General features: G+C 38.4%; 1 long non-coding RNA gene across 1 annotated transcript in view; it reads left to right on the forward strand.

The window, feature by feature from the left end:
• LOC117001214 overlaps positions 1 to 16,278 on the forward strand; it is a 182,382-nt gene extending 166,104 nt beyond the window's left edge. The window contains exons 12-14 of the long non-coding RNA XR_004418981.1: positions 6,886 to 7,093; positions 7,418 to 7,457; positions 15,996 to 16,278. This is a non-coding gene — a long non-coding RNA (uncharacterized LOC117001214). The remainder of the gene's footprint in view (positions 1 to 6,885; positions 7,094 to 7,417; positions 7,458 to 15,995) is intronic.
• Positions 16,279 to 17,211: the final 933 nt, after the last annotated feature.

Genomic DNA, 17,211 nt, shown 5'->3' on the forward strand with positions numbered 1-17,211 from the left:
GCTGAGCACTTCCACGTTTGGTTTTATATAATCTCATTTTTCTAATGAGAATGCAAATGAAAGAAAAGCTGTGTGAAATAGCTATAGATGAGTTGCTTGTCAAAAATGTTTTACTTTAGGGAAAAAAAAAAGCACCAATAGCTTGCTCAACAGGGTAATGCAGTGCATGTTCTAGATGGACTCCTTTTTAGAGTTGTGGCACATGGCCAAATACAAAGGCAGCACATCTTCATTGTTGCTGGTTTTCATTTCTAGTGCTTAAACAACTCATGCAGGTTTTGACAGCTTTTTTTTTTAAATATATTAACATAAACCACTTTATTGCAGCAGCACATTTTCAATAGAAAATATAAATGTTGGCCTATGAAAAGATTTTTATTTTTTGTAAAGACTTTTTTTTGTTCTTAGGAAAACATGGAAGTAATGTTGCATTTGGGGAACTTTAAAAATTATTTTATTATAAAATATGAATCAAAATACCATAAAAACACAATAAAAAGAGTCATTTTCTCTGAGAGACCATTTTGGAAGTCAGCTGTGTGCCTGCAGTAGTACGTAGTGTTGGTATGTGCAGGGAGATATAACTGGAAGATGAAATTATCCCTATTGAAGCCTAGTAGATCTCTGTACAAAACTATAATTAGATTTAAATATGATATGTATTCACTTTGCTTACTTTGGCTTTTATTGATTTATTTATAATGAGTTAAAAGTATAGGGTGATATCTCAAATAACCATAGGCAGGGCTTTATGACTGCCTCATGTCTCACTGTTAATAACCTTACAGCTATTTACCTCCATCAGTAATGAAGAGGCTCATGGGTCAGCAAATCCAACTGGACAGTGACTCTCAGGGCGGCTTTCACTCATTCTCCATCTGGAGCTGACTTTCACGTGTGGCCTAAGTGATTTGAGTTTATCTGTGTGTAGGACGCTTGTCAGATATGTAACTAGGTAATCAGGAAATTAATAGTGTGTGAAAAACACCCCCAATTTTTATACTAATGCAAGTTATTACGTGCACTACAAAACCCCTGTGAAAAGCTGTGCGAAAGAAAAGGCACGTCACACTGTGATGCTAATGGTTACAGGACAGATTTGCAGCACAGCCCATCCTCTGCAGCTGGAACTAGATTCTAAACCAGCAGAGATTCTACCTGGGCTCAGATGCTGCTTGTCAAAACACAACCAGAATCCCAGAGGACTTCAGCATTTTGGGTGCTAAGCTTGTGTAGCAATTCAGCTGTAAATGTCACAGTAGTAACAGATGGACATCAAGCACTTTAGTAAATCTTGCTTAGATTTTGGTGAACAGAAGAATTTGACATTTTTACCCTAATTATAGGTACTGAGCACTGAAACATTTGACCAGAGAGCTTTTGAAAACCTTGTCTTAAAATATTTCTTGTTCAGGAGTGATTCGCCAATACAGATTTCAATTTAAATTTTAATTAAAGCTTATTTGTTATGTGCAGTATTAGCTTGTAACACTTTTTTTTTTTTTTTAAAGAAAAGATGTTATCTTTATAGAATTGACTTATTTGGAAACTTAACATAAGCTTCCAAGCCCACAGAAAATATGGTGATGTGTTTCTGTTTAAAATATATTTTAAAAAGTAATTCACTGTAAAATGTTTTTGCAGTAGTACTGTAGAAATAATTTTGGATGTCTTAGAAACCTCTTAAACTCTGACTCTAAAATCCAGATATACAAAAAGCTTACAGGAATACAGTTTCACTAGTCAGTTTTTCAGCCATGCAGTTTGCACATGACCTGATTATCACTTTGAAAACATCTGGGTTGACTAGTGACAGGAAAAAGCATATCAGTACTGATGTATGAAATAGCCCTGGCTCTGCATGTAAATGGACACAGGGTGTCTATTGACATCAACAGATGTTGTAGGTAGGGGAGGTACTTGAAATATTACAATTTTATCTGTGAATGACTGTTGGGGTAGTTTCACTGGTCATAATACCTCAAAAATTTAATTTTTAAGAAGTGCCTCTTCAGTCAATCTTGAATTTATTGAGCTAATGAGTGGCTTTCTTTCAATGCAGCACTGTTCTGTGCACCCTGTGTCGATTGCATGGCTCTAATTAAATCCATGCAAGGGCTGTGCTTTATGCTGTTATTAAACAGCAGAGTGTTTAAATTGATTTAGCAGGCTTTAGAAGCAGTTACCCTGGAGAGGTGGTGTGGCCAGGAGTCACCTGCTTCTGCAGAAAGACAACATAAAGCCAGTCTTCTGCCTATCAGTTCTGGACAGATTAAAAAATAATCCCTATCAGTTCTGGACAGATGAAAAAATAATGTTTCAGGTATCTCAGGTGCAGTCTAAGACTTCCAAGAAATCACCTGATGATTGACAAAGAGAAAAGAAAATTAGGTGAAAAACAAACATAAAAACTCTGGAAATGTGTGCGTACGTTGGTTGGTTTGGTTTTCTTCGTTGTTGTTGTTTTGGTGATTAGAGGGAAATAGTGTGAGAAGTTGGGAGGGTCTCTTGCAGCTAAGCCTGAACTCAAACTTTTGACCATTCTGGAAGATGCTTTAAATACATCTCATGGTCCACTAACATACCCTGCTCACTGCCCTGAGTGCTGATCAGCTGGTCTCTCACTATGGGAGGATTAAACAGGAGGAGTAAAATAGAGAGACAGCAGTGAAAAAGAGAATCACAGCACCAGAAATAGATTTGAATGACTTTAAAGGCATAGGTGTGACTGCCTAATGAAAGCTTGGGCACCTCTTGGTTGGTACATGAGGTACATAATCCTCAGGAAAGATTTCTAGAGGTGATATGTGACTGCTGTGCTTGTAGGAGATAAAAGTGGAGGAAGGTTCCTTCAAGGAACACAATCTCCAGGGGTACCATAGATAAGCAGAAGGTAGAAATAAATGCTGATAGAAAGATCCAAAGCTCATTCTAGTGGTTGAAAAGATTGTCCATTGACACTGAAGGTCTCTCAGGAAAAGAGTCCCTGCCTTTCTGTTCCCTACTTCTCCCCTAACAATCATCCAAAAGCCTCTCTTAGAAACATTTTGCTCCTGACTTTTTAATTTTCCTATCCAAAGATGTGAGATGTGTCCTTGTGGCTGACTTGCAGACCTCTCTGCTTTGTGCCTTGCATTGATGAACAGCAGATATGTGAGTCCCGCAGCCTAAAATGATGAAGACGAAAATACCAAAAATAAGTCTGTTTTATCTTTAGTTCCATTGTTCACATATGGGAGTGTAAGCTCCCAAGGGAAAATAAGTGCTTCATTTTTACCAAAAGAGAAAAAGATATTCAAGATATTATCTTGAAGTTAAAATGGTTCCAGCTGGAGAAAAACAACAAACATCTTAAGTCTTGATAATATGTGAATCAGCAACACTGGGAGAAGTGTCTGCAAGATGATTCGAGTTTCAAGGACGTAAACATACTTCATTGCTCTGATTTAGTCACCCTTGGTCATTCAGGATGTAAGTGGGAACAGATCTCATTTAGGAAATTATTGAGAGGAGATGAGTCTGAGGACTTGATTCTATCTTATCTTGACACACCACAGTTAATAAAGGAAGGCAATTATTATGTTTTCTGGGATATACCCTCATCTGAGGCATTGTTAATAAACATTAGAGGGTTAGTTCTTCAAAGGTGTTTAAGCACCTAGTTCCCATTGATTTCAATAAAATGAGGCATCTAAGTGCCTTTAAAAATCTGACCTTAAGTGTCATCAGGAAGAAGTGAAGCAAAAGATAAGCAGGTTCTAAAGAATAAGGGAATGCAGGCATATGATTCTGGTGTGCTCATGGTTATTACATTTTTAATATGTATGGAGTGTCTGCACATTATAACCCAAACAAAGACACAAACAAACCATCCCTACCTATACTGCACAAGGCATCAAATTGCTCTCACTTCTTCAGTCCTGTCTCAGACATTTTTACAAAATATGCTGTATGGATTGAGATAAAAAGGGAGAAAAAAATTAACCCAGCACTATCCCCTCTGCTCCCTTCAGCCTGTGTGACACAGCCCCCCTCTCCTAGGACCAGCTTGCCCCTCCTCTCCCCTTCCCTTACTTGGTGAACTGGAGGGGTTTGTTCACCCGACTCCGTGGGACAAGTAAACATTTGGTCACAGCCCTAATTACAGATGCTATTTCTTTTTTCTCAAACATTTTCTTCCAGTTAGAGGAAAATACCTTGCTCTCAAGATCAGCCTTATCAAGAAGGTACAGTGGGTATGACATAGTCCCAATGTGATAAATAGATAGATAGACAGCAGTGGCAAGCAAATGTTAACTTTTTTTTTTTTTTTTGAGGAAAAATCCTCAACTAGAAAATATCATGTTGGTTTGTCACTATCTTTTCAGGTTTGTTGCATTTTATTACGAAATAGAAAGTGAGAAGAAGGAGGTTGCCTTGCTGTTTGTTTCTTTCATGTTAAGCCAACTATGCTGTTTATCTACTTCTTGATAAATACTGCTCAGCTACTTCTCTTTGGGATTAAGTAAATGAAAAAAACCCTCCACAGATAACAATAATTCCCACAGAAGAGATTTTCAAATTTGAAGGCTAAACTGAAATTTAAAATTATTTTCCTGGATTTCCGACCTAGATTCCCTGTCTTATTCTCAGTGCATTTGTCCTTTTAAAGGAACCAATATGTTTGTATAAGTGATGTGAAACAAGCTTGACTCCAAAAAGATTTAACTTAATATCTGGCTAAGCATTCAGAGGGTAGTCCATCTGTAGAATGTACATTAAGGACCCTGGCTGGAGCACAGCGAGTCATGTATGATATCAGGCACACAAATGTGACGTGATGCCCATATACTCTTGAGCATAATTCGAAGTGCCATGGAGCTCTATGGGTAGAGAAGCTATAAACACAGTTGTCACAAATGAGAAAGTCTACAGCGTTATATTCAGGCTGAAGAATGAAGAAGCATTAGAACCAGCCATCACATCTTAATAAAATAGTTAATTAGGATATCATAGAATTCATAGCTCAAGATATTATCTCTTCAGCAACCTTGCAGCGTGCTTTAATTAACCATTTCTTCTCCATAATCGAAGGCAGACTCAAAGGGGCTGCAGAAAACCCTTCATAAATATACAAATGCACTCAAAATTATGTTACTTTTTTTTTCAGGGGATGTTTTTAATATTTTTTTTCCTTTCTAAACAGACCAGCACAGAACATGTAATTATAGGAATAAGTACACATTTAATCTACATAATCATCAGTCTTTCTTTATGTAAAAATGATTAGTAAATAGGGTTTTAAGCAACAATTTAGATTAGGCATTGGCATCATAGATTAACTTATTTCTAAAACACTTGATTTTATCACTCTGCCTAATGATTTGTCTCATGATTTATTGGCTAATATGATGAATCATGTTAGATTTATTGTTTATCCTATAAATAGTGCAACAAATCATTAAACAGTGATAAAACCCAGCAGTTTCACAAGAAAGTCTACCTATGTTGTTTTCATGTACAATGTGCTTGTGCTGTACGATAATTTGATGGTTCTGTTTTCGGTTTTATGATGTCAGGTGAATAGCATCTCTTTCTAAAATTAAATGGTTATACAAAATAATACTGAAGCCATAATCTTATACTCCTGTTATATTTATTTTATACAGAAAAATAAAGCCTAATGTCTGACATATAGTAAATCTGTGAATTTATTCACGAGAATAAATGTAATATTCTATCTTAGAAACACCTTAAATATAATGGCAGTTTTTCATATTTCAGCATGTCAGCTGTGTTTTTCTTGCTAGGGTTTCATGTTGCAGCTGACAAAAATGTTGCTTCTATCCTGATGATTTTAGAGCCCTTCTCATTTTACTGATCTGAAAGAGTGGCATGGGATATTGGTGAACTGAGTATATGAAATTTGGCATTCAGATAATGGGAGTGGTCATTTTTTTTCTTAAGACATAATGGCTTCTCTTTTTGCAGACAGACCTAAGTCTGCCTGTATACATTAGGGATGAAAGGACAGAAAATAGAAGTAATATTCTTGGAAACTCCCTGAGGTCATCAGTGGGTTAGAATAGACACACTCGTGATGATATTATATGCTGCAGGAGTAGATTTGCAGTATTTCAAATTGAATTATTTGGACTGTAGTGGTCAATGTTTATTGTAGTATAAGTAGGCTATTTGCCTTCTTTTGATCTCAAAATATTGCCATACCCTGTCTCCCCTCACCTGTTGTAGAAGGGCTTGTGCCTTCCGCAGATCCACCATTTCATACACAGCCCCCCCTGAAATACCTGTGAAGTGTGGAGTGCCAAGGACAGCTCCCCAGCACTTTGAAAATCCAGGTTATAGTGGAAACACCAGTCTTTTGTTCATCCTTGGATGCAGAGTCCTGAGCTGGTGGAGCTGTGCTGTCCCCTCACAAGGGCAGCAGATTTGCACGGCACATGTGACATTTGTGCACAGACCACCAGTTCTGAATGAGCCCAGGGCTTGTGACATGACAAGTGCAGAGGAAAACAGCACCTGAGAGCCAGCTACTGCTGGTTGTCCTGATATTCCAAATGCCCTGGATGAAAAGGGTCAACGGGAATGGAGCATGGCCCAAATGCCATATCCTACCTGGGCAGCTGCAGGGTACCTGAGGCTCTAATTGGGCACCTGTCTTACATGGTTGTTTTTTTTTTTGGATGTCACAAGAACTTGATATGTGTGAGAGGGAACAAGATGGGAGAAACAAGAAGATAAAACAAAGGATCAAAGAATAAACCTGTGACAAGTTTTTAACAATCACAGCTCTTCCCTGGCGACCATTAGGTCAGCTGCATTGGTTTGTAGCACAATAGTAAATTACGGGGAATTTGGATATTGATTATTTGCACTTGGTCATAGGTGCTGTGCAGCCTGGGCACTTGGACTCATCTTCTCTGCCAGGTGCTTGTTCAGCTGCTTGTTCCAGCCTGAAGAAGAGCCTGAACACAAATTGGCAGAATCTATGCAGCAAGGCTCTGAAAACCATCTCCAGTGATCCAGAAAGCCTCATAGCAAGCAGAAGAAGTCCTGCTCCTTGTCACTGTGATTATGGAGATGCAGGAAGCAGGTATCCATGTGTGGCATGGATAACGAAGAAGAAAGTGTGCCTTGTTTGTTAACTAACTGAGCATGTCCCTTCACACCCCCACTTCCTCCTCTCAGGTTTTCACAGGGAAACTGCCACAGTGCTTAAGATGCACCGTGAAGAATAATGTGTATTTTTCTGTGTCTTGGACACCTATTTTACTTGTAGAACACTGAGCACAGTCCAGCAGCTTCCCAATACTGGGTAACTGTACTGTTTAAAAAATTTGTGGAAAATATCACATGAGCCTTTTCTGTAGTACTCTAACCTAGCTGTGTTTGATCTCTTTGTGTCTTATTTATAAAGGGAAGAAGAAGGAGCAACAAATACGAGCCTTTGAAAGCTGGTAAGCAATAAACTTCCATGGCTGATCTTAAGGAAAAACTGATAATGTTTGTGGGACAAAGTCTGGAAAAACAAAAGTTAATTGAAAGGTAGACAGTAAATGAGATGGCTATCTGGGATTGATATTTTGGTGTGTCAAATAATTAAATCCACAAATATGGTCTTCATAACAGAAGCCAGCAAAGAAAATGTGTTTCTCCATGCATTTGTTCCTCCATGTGTGTATGAGCATCACAAATTTGTCCTTTGGTACAATGCTCTTGCTTGAAAGGGTGCACCCTGTGGTCCAGCAGCAGAGTAAATCTGCAGATCTTTTGAGTCTGTGTTGTAATCCCAGGCACTGCTTTCAGTGATTTTACTACAGACAGCCCTTTTAGTCCTCTAAGTGTTTCTAGAGATATATTCCTATCTTAGAGGAATCTCTTGGGAAAGTTTCCTGGAATTTCTCTAGATCTGGAGGTAGAGGAATGGAAACACTGAATTAAAAAAAAGGGGATTTAAAGGAATAAAAATTATCATTTCACACAGGAGAAAGAAGTGGTTTATTATACTGGACCAAACAGCTAGAAAGACCTTACTTTATAAATGCTGACACAAGCTTATCTCAAACCAGGGTAAAGGTTATTGCATTAAAGGTTTCAAATCTGGGAAATTCATGTTCCTAGAGTAGGTGCATAAATCTGAGACATTTTTAATCTCACTATGTAAATAAATCTCATCAGAAAAATAAAATTGTATTGCTTTGATTAATTTGCTGTAAACCCTTTTAATTTGATTTTGATTGATAGCTAAACCCCTTGCATTAGAACTTTTTCAAAAAATTTCAAGATAAGCAATTACTCACTCCCTCTGGGTAACACAAAGTTTTCAAACTTGTGAGAATGTGTTACTCCTGTATAAAATACAACTGGCAAATATTTTTATATTGTAATTGCATTTTGGTTTTATCTTTCACAGCATTTGCTCATCTTTCGTGCCAGGCTTTCAAATTCTGCACTGTGTCTGACTGATGTTGTAAGTGCAGTTAATTTTAATTCTGATTTTTAGGACTGGATTTGTCAATCAATATTGTTCACTGGAGTAATTCCATAAGTGTCTCTAATTTCTTAGCCTTTTTTCTCCTCTCTCTTTCTTTCTCTTTTCCTTAATAATTTAGAGGTGAAACTTCTCTAAGAGCTCCCTATCAATTTGGTGTTCAGAAACTGAAGGATGAGTGGCTGTTGTTTGCATCCCACATGAACACAGCTCTGGTTTGGCAACACTCATTGTCAGGAGATTGCCATTAAGTCTACGCTCTTACCCCCATTCAATAGGCAGCCAAGACGCCAGAAAAACAGAACAAGCTGCATCTTCAAGGAATAAAAGCACACAGGGAGCACGGGTAACCAGAGTACATGCTCCAAACCAGACAGATCAAATTAATTCCGTGAAGAGGACTGGATTATATAAACACATTACATATGCCAGATATTGATGTAGGACATTATTCTCTCTTATTCACAGGAGATTCTGCTAGTGTCAATAAGAGATTTACAGAAAGATGTAAAGTGTCATCATCAAGTAGTAACTAATGTTTTAGTTAGCACCATTATTATTTCATATGCAGCATTACCTGATGGGAAAAACCCATTAACTTTAAAACCACAGTTGTGTGCTCTGTATTTCTTCTTGTTTGCTGTCCTTTCAACTTCTCTATCAGCTTTTAACATCAATCAACAAATTCATCCTTTTCCACGTGAATAATGATCCCCTGCTGACTGACATGTCTGTATGGAGAACAAGGAGTGCAGCAGAGCTGATCCTGCAGGACCCCTGTTATCTAGGACACAGACCTTGGGTATTCAGGGGTAACAGGCAGACTAAAATTATCCCATCATACACCTAAATTTTGTTTTAACTTTTCTGCTTATGTTCTAGTACAGGAACTCAAGATTCCCAATACCCACCTGCTGTGTTCCAAGGCCCTTCCAGATCCCTGCCTCCTCCAGCTGTGTGTGCAGCAGCTCTGCACGTCAGGCATGTAGTCCAGAAAGATGATCCCTTTTTTTCTGTGCAGCCAAAATTATGGACTTGCCATGTCAGTGAAGATAATAAGAACTGACTGGCCTAAATTGGACTTGTATTGTTAGTGTGTTTTTGGCAACGTCACTACTGTCCCTCAGAAGCAGCCCACATTCCATTCCTCCTTACTCAACCTCAGCATTGGGGTAGATGTGTCCCAAGCGTGGCAGCTTCCCAAATGTGATGGTGGTGCAGGGGTGCTGAGCACCAGCTCCCTGCAGAGCAGAGCATCTCTCTCCCTGCTGTGCCCCTGTCCCGACACCACAGCAGGTGCTGGATGTGTCCCCATTTCTCTGGGCAGAGGGAAGCTTGCATGCAAGCCCTGCTCCTTGTTTTATTTTCCCTGGAAATAAACCAAGTGTGTTTCCATGCACCATTGCAGCATGGCACTGCTGAGGTTCCTCCAACACCTTTTTCCGGGGGCTTGCTGCAAGTCCTTGGTTGCACCCAGTGGCTGATGGTTGGCTACCACAGCTGTTATTGCTCATTCCTCCAAAACTCTTCCAAGCAGCTCCTCTCTCTGCCTTAGGTTCTAGTAGGGTTCTTTGTTGTCTCTGAAGATAAGCAAGGACTGTGTTCTGAACCTTTGTCTAGATGCTAAAACAAGCTCTGAACTCTGGTCACTAGATGACTTTCAGTGGGGGATGCAGCCCCAGCATTCCTCTTTGTGAAATCCAGAGTGGTGCTTGTACTAATATTTTGTTCATCTGAACTCTTCCCCCCGCCCTCCCCCATCCACCTAATGTAGAAAGAGTTATCTAATAAACATCCAATTGTGTTCTAGCTTTAGAGATGACACACATTTAATGTGGCTTATGCTATATTATTCTTGCTTAACTTTGAGCTTTTTATTTAGCATTCCAGTTTAGCAGTGGTATTCCACAGGGGATATTGTTGGTTTCCAAATCTTTTGTCAGAGTAATTGAGCATAACATCTCTGCAGGTTTGTGTTTCAAAAGATGCATTATCTTTTCTTGTCCATTTGTTCTAGCCAGGATATTCAAAACTTCTAGTTTTACAATCCTTTGAAAGAATTTGAGGTTTAGGACTGATAATTTATGTTTCTGCTGAATTTGCAGCTCTGCATGTGATGATTAATACACTTCTCTCCATAAATAAGAAGAGATGATATCTGTAAATTAGTAACAAAACAGAAGAATTTCATTAAATTCTGTATTTTGCAAGAGACTTCCATCCTTTTAAATCTTTATAAATTAAACATCATCCATGCCTGGCTCATTGAAGAATGAATGTCACATATAAGATATCTCCCTTAAATATTTTCTTGAAAGTAATCTATATGATTTACAACATATTGCAATTAACATTGACCTTTTGTCTGCTTCAAAAGAATGTGAGAACAGTTTTTTGACATCAAAGAGATTTTCTAAATTTCCAAAAATATTCCTGATGAAAGTTGTTCAGACTGGGAAAAGTATGTCACCTTCATTTAAAAGTTATAGCACACTTGATAGATTGTTTGCCTCTTTCCTAACCTTAGTTCATGCAAAAGTGGATTTAAAAGTACACTTGCATGTAATCATCTTTTAGAAAATGCAGACCCTCAGAAGTCAAAACTAAGAATCCTGTACTTCCTGTTTAAGATCAGCTGACAATTTATGCAAGATCTGGAGGCTGCTATTCACTCTCCCATTTCTTTCCAGCCACTTAATTGCCAACACACAGCTGCAGCTGAGATCCCAATAAATCCCAATTTCTTTCATCCAAAATGTAGTAAAAACAAAGAATAAAGCTCAGTTTTCATAAAAATCTAGATTCAACTTTATTTTACAGTTTGTTTGTATCAATATTTTGTTCTGCTTTGCCTTTAACCAACAGTTACCTGCGAAAATGTGGAAAGCAAACAAAGGGTCTGTGAACAGGATCCAATTCTTTAACACAGCAAGACATAGAGTCCTGCTCCTCTCTATTTGCTTACTCTTTGCTCTTCACTGCTTTGGTCCCCCTCTAAGGTTAGGAAGGCTGCTCTGGCCACAGTGTCCTGCCAATGTGTGACAAGTTCAGGCGCTGTCCCTCTGGGCACTTGGCTGGAGCAAACTCCCTCTGTAGCAGCCCCGACTTTGATGGCCAAGTATTAACTGTGCAGTTGAGGGAGGGGAGGAGAGATCAGAGCAGGAGTTAGGCCAGCTGCCAGCCACACTAAAATTACTCCTGTAACCACTCCAATATGTGTACCAGAATTTAGGGACTTCGATATATTCAGACAGAACAGTTTTACACAAAGGGTAGTTGAAATACAGTCTGGAACAAACTGCCGAAGTCAGCACTAGAAGCAAATAGTGTAAATCAGCTCAAGGAGGAGTTTTTGAAGAAAGCAGAGGAAGAGCACAGAGCTACTAGCTAGAAGTTCAAGTTTCAGATGATGAAACACAGATTGATTTGTATTTCCTGAGGTTATAAGGGCAGGTCTTCATGGACCAAATCATTTTCTTTGGGCTGTTAAATGTTGCAATGTACTTTTGTGCTGTGTTTCATCCTCTTTCAGTTTGGAGTGTTGCTTCTTCCCCCCGCCCCCCCTCGTGCTTGTACAGTCTCTTTTAGATAAGGTCTTGCAGAGGGGAATGCATAGCACAGAACCCCTGTTTTCTCTCATCTTGGTGAACTTCACCAAGGCCAGTGTAATCATTTAGTAACAGTGGTGCAATCAAGAGCCCTTTATATAAATGTGCCTGCATTGTGCTGTTTCTTGGGAAGGGCCTCCAGACCATGATACGATATTTATGTGTGTAAAGAAATTTTGACTATGAACTCAAACATGGAAGTGTTTTAGCTTTTCAGGGTACCACTGATCCCAGAACTGTCATACCAATGTGGTGAAAAATTCACACTGCAGGTGGGAACAGAACAGAAGCAAGGAGAGAGCAGATCCATTTTACTGCTCTTCAGTGATGAGCCTTTATTTTGTCTTTGTGGCCACTGATGTATTGCTTTTGAGCAGAGAAATCCTGCCAGAAAACATCTTGGGAATTTTTTTTGGTGTTTTTTTGTGTTTTGTTGTTTTGGTTTTTTTTTTTTTTTTGTAACATCAAGCAACTTATAAACATACTTGTGCATGTAACAGAGTCCCTTTGCCCTCTGCCACATTTGTGACCCACTGACTGGTGGCAGTCCTGAACTGACTCCCCTGGACCTCCAGGAGTCATTCTTGTGAAAGGCTTGGGAAAAACAGCCATGGGTCTGACTGAAAGGTGTTGTCTTCATGAACTTTATGTCATGTCAATATAAGCTGAAATTTTTCCATAGCTTGGCTGGGTAGATTTTGCCTTGAATTTCACCTAGACTTTTCTTTCTTTTTTCAATAGTTCAATGTCTTAAATTGCCATTACTAATAATGCATGAGAAAAGAGGACTGTATTTTATTACAGGCTTCAGTTTCCAAGTCATGGATTGTAGTATGTAGCTTGTTTGTGTAATGTTTTCAGTAGAAAATTCTCAAATGCAAAAGTTTTCCATTATTTTCTAAATATCTTTGATTGCAGATGTGATAAACGAAGCACAAATGTATTTTCTTTATTTTTATGCAAGAATCCAAAATCCAAAGTTTTTTTACTGAAATTCCCTGTGCCTTGGGCTTCTTGTTTAAAGTAACATTTATTTACACTGAGATTTGGGTGTTTCCAATATGTTCTGCCTCAGCATAACATTAAAAGTGCTCTTTGTTCATTCATTACTATACATACTGGGGTGCAGGAAGAGTATAAAATGCCTTTTTAATGATTCTTACATACTTGCTGCATTTACAATCTCAGTGGAAATCAGATATGTAGTTTCATAACAAAAACAAACAAACAAAAAACATTAAAAAAAATAAAAAAAGAAGAAGAAGAAAATTAACAACTAACTGAACTTTGTAAATGACCACACAGACTTGGTTCTTGTTTCACAGAAATTCATCACCTGTGCTGGCACAATCCCTGCTCTCTGCTTCACGGCCCTAGATGTGCTGGTATTGTGTTTAAAGCCCAACAGAGCAGTAGCAGCAAGACAGAGCTGGCCTTACAGGAATGGAGCAGCCAGATGATTGGATCCCTTTTCCCACAGGTTTCCAAGTCTGCAGCTGGAAATGCCTTGTAACTCTATTAGGAAAGACCTACGTGATCAATAGAAGCAACAAGGCCACACAAGTACATCTCGAAGCACATTGAAAATTGCACATCTTGTGGTGCTCAGGGGACTTAATATTTTTCTGTGATTTTTTTCACCCCATTCCTTGCCCTTGTTTACAGAGCAGTTGTTCTGTCTCATGCAGCTTTATTGTGAGATGTAACTGGACTTGTTCATTACCATACTTTAGTAAAAAAAAAAAAAAATCTGTTCTGTACTTTTCTTAAGGTTTGCGGTAATATGGATTGCTTTTACAAAAGTTCTCTTTAGTTTTGTGGAGATTTGGATATGGCATTATGCAGTTTCAGAGAGAGGGGGCCTGCACTGGTGAGAGGACGGGGCAGCAGAGGCTCACCCATCTCTTGTTTGAGACAGGAGGAGCCAGGGCAGCAGCCAGGGCGTGATGGACCAGGGGCTCCATGTGGGCAGCCACGAGCTGACAGGTGTCACTCACCCCAGATGTTCTGAGGGTGGACCTGAGATGATATGGGATAGATCTAAGCTCTCAAGTTGTCTCATGGCAATTTATTTTTTCTCAGCTATCTCGTTTTAGTGACAACTAAGAGACTGCTTGTTCTTTTGTGTAATTATTTTTAATTTGCTGTTATGCACACAATAAAGCATCTTGTTTAAAACTTTTATTTTTTTAATGTGAGGAAAACAAAACACTTGCTGTGAGGTGTACAGGGAGTCTTTTGCAGACAGTTTATTTAGCTCAGAGCAAATGAAAAAATAACTACTTGACTAGGTTAGCTTTGGGTGCCCTCAGGCTCTTTGAGATTAGTTTTAGATTCATATACTATGGTCACTCATTGACCAAGCTGCTTCAACACTTATACATATCCAGCAAAGTATCATTTCCCTCAGGCATGGTTTTCTTTCAATCATATTTAGCAAAACCATTATACACACTTGGGGCTTGCACTGAAGAAAGAAACAACTTCATATGTTCATGATTCAGAACAACTTTCTTCTTCAGGAAGTTGAAAAAAATTTGGTTAGGTCTCAGTTTTTCAAGACTTTAGTTTGGTGCTCCCTGAAAGGGTTCTGCATATCTTCCCATGTAATTAAATTACTCCTGCATTATTCCTAGTGATTTTTGTCAAAATTTTTAAAGTTGATGCAAAAATGTTTTATTCCTAAGCAAATGGAAAATGAAATATTTCCTACTTTTACTTCCAGGACTGTTTGACAGTTGATACAGTGCTGGGATGGGAAGCAAATGCTACATTGATTGCTTTTTATCTTTTTAAGAGTCCTTATTTGAACAGCCAAATTTTGTTTTTCAACAAATCCTTAAACCATAAGGGTTTCAGCTTTGATGTTTTCAAAAGAGATCTAATACACCTTCCCACCTTGCCCCCTGCCCCCTAATAAGTTTGGAGCAGATGAGCATCCATGGGAGTGGATGAAGTGTCTCCACAGGGAAAGGGTGTCTAGAGAGTGGTTGGATCCCTCCATCTCTGGCATTTGGCTGTGCCAGGGTTCTGATCCCCACCATAGCTCCCTTCATGTGCAGAGTCATTTTGGCTCCAGTTCAGGGAAATCAACACAGGAAGAGTGTGTTCACACACAAAGGCTATATGTAGGACTTGTTACTGGACCCTAAATTTGGATTTGGGAAGCATTCCCAGATGGCCCGTTAAAGGAGTATTTTTGGTTCTTAAGTGAGAAAGATTCACGTTAAATCCTCTTTATTAAACATGGATTTATAGGCAATACTCTTCATTTGAGCAGTATAGCTTTGAACAGAGTGGAAATGTGTGTGAGAAGGAGGTACAGGGCTTTTTTGTGTGCCATGAGTGGGTGTATTTCCCTGTGTACAGAGATTGTTTGTGGCAGAACGGTGAGGAATTATTTTTCCTCTCATGGTTATCTATTTTGGGTGGGTGTCTATGAAAGAATTATCACCCAAATTATCCAAGAAGTAAATTATGCTTTCCCTCAAGATTTATCTTAATACAAATGCTGTGCCTGACAGGCTTCACTTAGGAGTTGAGGCTCACCACTGCACTCTGACTAGTCAGAGCAGAAATCTCTGGTGACACTCCCTCCCTCTGCTCAGCCTGGCTGGATTTTCCTTGAATGCTCTTGGATCTCTAACAAATGGAGACAAGTATACACATTCTCTTCTACTCCCACCCCCTTCCTTCCCTGTATGGAGATCACCTGAATTGCTTAAATCTTTTGGCTTAATTTTAATTTCTTTAGCAATAGCAGTGGAATTCCTTAGATTTATATTAAAGATGCCATGATATATTTGTAAGAACTTTTGCAGGTCTCTGTCTTAGTATGAACCACATTCATGTGAGAATTGTTTTCTTTTGTAACCATACATCTTTGTTTACTGCAGGTATTTATGGTCTTGTGCTCCAAACTGTAAACATGAGAGTAAGAATTTCTTCTTTGAGGTGGGTCCAAAATCAGTTGACATTTGAACAGTTATTTAATTCTGCATTTTTCCTTTTTCACAACTGTCTTGATGTTCATCAAATAGCTAAAATTCAGAAGGTGATGAAAATTGTGGACCTTATTTTTGCTAAGTCATATGAAAAATGCCCACTCCAGGAGACTGACTCGATTTTGAAACTAATATTTCTGATTATTTTCTATATTTTAAAATAATTATTGGGATTTAAAAGTACAGGTGGCCTTTTTTAAACAACTTATCTTGCTTCCTCTAATGCTGTTCTGGACCAAAGAGAGACTGGACCAAATTTTGGGCAGTGTGTAACTATTTTTTGGCTATTTCCCTCTCTCACTGTGTCAGAATATCCAAGTGGTTCCTTTGTCAAGGTTTGTTGAGCAGTTGCCTAAGATCACAGTCTATGTGTTAGAATAACTGACTACAATGCAGTTTTAAAGCCTCTAATTTTAGTCTTCTATTATTCCTCTTTTCAATTGTGCATCTTGTCATCTTCAGTTATTAGAAATTCTAAATTTCAGCAGTGAAAATGCTAAACTATCTCTTCTAGTAGTTTTTCATTAGTGTTTTGTGATTTAATATTTCATTGTGTATAAAAAATCATGAGACATTATAGTATGAAAAGTACTGTATAAGTTTTATTATATTGTTTACAGCACTTAAATCCTGATGATTTTACAGCAGTGAAAATTGGAGATATTTTTCTTAGAGGTAAAATAATTAGGGGTTTAGGTGAAAATGAATACAGTTTGTGTGTTTGATCATGCAGAATATCAAGCTTTTTGAACCCTATTTTCAGTTGTTTCCTGTTAGATGAACGGATTATTCAAAATTTCATCCTTTTAACTATAAATTAGCACATTTGATCTTATTTTCTGGAATTTCCACAGTACACATGGTAGGCTACAGCAAGAATATTGTCTCTGGAAAGCCTTTATATCTCCTGAAAACATTAAATGTTTTAGAGAGATGGAGAAGAAAACTCAAAGTGAAGGTAATGCCCTAATTGCTCCTTACATGTGCACCTGAAATAAGTAACTGAAAATGTCTTAAGGTTTGAATTTTTAAAGTGACAAAGCTTAGTTCTGCCTAGTGATGTGATGACCCTGTGACAGCATCTTTGCCTCCACATCACTGCACTGAT

This window comes from Catharus ustulatus, chromosome 11, assembly GCF_009819885.2.
Source record: "Catharus ustulatus isolate bCatUst1 chromosome 11, bCatUst1.pri.v2, whole genome shotgun sequence".
NCBI lineage: Eukaryota > Metazoa > Chordata > Aves > Passeriformes > Turdidae > Catharus > Catharus ustulatus.